We start from the raw sequence: 1,792 nt of genomic DNA, 5'->3' as shown, positions 1-1,792 counted from the left end.
ATTAAAACGTTATGTTTCTTTTTCAGAACTGGAAAAACATAAGCGTGACAGCATTCGAACCAGTAATCTTCAGATCCGAAGTCCGACGCCTTATCCATTAGGCCACACGGTCACTGACGAACAACATTTACATGCATACGACTCATCTCGAAACGCTCACACCCCTGAGGATTTGTGTTTTCGTTCTACACAGCCGCTGCCCCTTGCTCTTTCCCACCCATTCGTTACATTCAACCTCTGACGAGACCGACCAAATATAGACTGAGAAACAAGACCACACACTTTATGCATTCGGAATCGAAGGCAGGGCGTCCCTCGCCGCATTTGCTACGATTGCCATTTGCTACTTCTGCAGAAGCGGCGGCGGCGACGACGACGACGACGACGACGACGAATATCGCGAGAGGCTCTGAGATATGTGGGAAATACATCTATAAAATGTAATTCAGACTGCCTCGTCCCACCTTATGCTGTACCGCTTTGGCAAATGCTTTATCTGCGCCATTCGCCTTATTCGCATCTGAGAGTAATTCTTAAAAAAACGCCTGTCGCTAATTGTTCGTCATCACAGATACTGTTTGCTATACGGCCACGACGCGCAACTGATTTCCAAAATTCATCTTCCTCCTGTGAGGATGGAACTTACGACCGCTGGTTTATTAGACCAGTGCTCTACCACTGAGCTAAAGAGGCGCGACCTAGTGGTACTCTTGGGTACTTCGTCCTTACGGTCGTCTGCATCATCAGACTTTAGCTGACAACACTTCATATTACCGGCTAATATTTGCAGCTATGGCGACAAATTACTGCTTGGCTACACATCTGACACGTAACCGATGTGCTCTCCAAACAACAACACTTTCATTTCAGAACATGTCTTTCACACATGTCTACAAAATCACCTTCACCTTCAAATACAGTTTCCTTGCGACTGACAGAGACGTAGGCAAAGTTTAAAGTTGCTATTTCCATTAAATTTCGTTAATCAGAAAAACGGTAATTTACACTTGCAGCGGAACAAAATTCCGTTCCGCCCAGCGTCTTGCTGGAACCCACGACCCAGGGATTAAGAGTCTGACACTCTACCGACTGAGCTAGCCGGCTACCTCGGTGAATACATGCCGGGTAGCACGTCACAAAGTACTCGTTTGGGTTGGGTGGTCCCATACAGAATCTCTCCATGATGCCTAATGTTTTCCTAACGTCACACTCGTCACGTACTTCACTTTTATGTCATAATCATTTCTGAGAGGTAAAGAAATTGCATGACAACATGCAGAGCTAGTTGCGTCAAAATTAACACACATACTTTATGTGACTCAAAAGCCGAACGAGTTACTTCCCGACGTTGTTTTAGATGTGCAAGTGATAGTCAAAACTCGCTGTGTCGGCACTCTGCCGACCATTTCGCTAGTTAACACCGGTCTTGTTGTGTGTGTTTCAAGCTCAAGAGCATCTCCAAGCAAAAAATGGTCAACAGCAACATTCAGACGGTTTCGTACTGCTCAATTGCTACATTAAAACGTTATGTTTCTTTTTCAGAACTGGAAAAACACAAGCGTGACAGCATTCGAACCAGTAATCTTCAGATCCGAAGTCCGACGCCTTATCTATTAGGCCACACGGTCACTGACGATCAACATTTACATGCATACGACTCATCTCGAAACGCTCACACCCCTGAGGATTTGTGTTTTCGTTCTACACAGCCGCTGCCCCTTGCTCTTTCCCACCCATTCGTTACATTCAACCTCTGACGAGACCGACCAAATATAGACTGAGAAACAAGACC

At 45.6% G+C, this 1,792-nt stretch overlaps 1 non-coding gene across 1 annotated transcript; it reads right to left on the bottom strand.

The window, feature by feature from the left end:
- Nucleotides 1-621: 621 nt before the first annotated feature.
- Trnai-aau (transfer RNA isoleucine (anticodon AAU)) lies at nt 622-693 on the bottom strand. The gene has a single exon. It is a non-coding gene; the product is annotated as a tRNA-Ile (tRNA).
- Between the last annotated feature and the right edge of the window lie 1,099 nt (nt 694-1,792).

The sequence above is a fragment of the Schistocerca gregaria genome, chromosome 8 (genome assembly GCF_023897955.1).
Source record: "Schistocerca gregaria isolate iqSchGreg1 chromosome 8, iqSchGreg1.2, whole genome shotgun sequence".
Lineage (NCBI taxonomy): Eukaryota > Metazoa > Arthropoda > Insecta > Orthoptera > Acrididae > Schistocerca > Schistocerca gregaria.
The sequence above is the reverse complement of the archived record's forward strand: the minus strand, read 5'-3'. Positions and strand labels throughout refer to the sequence as shown.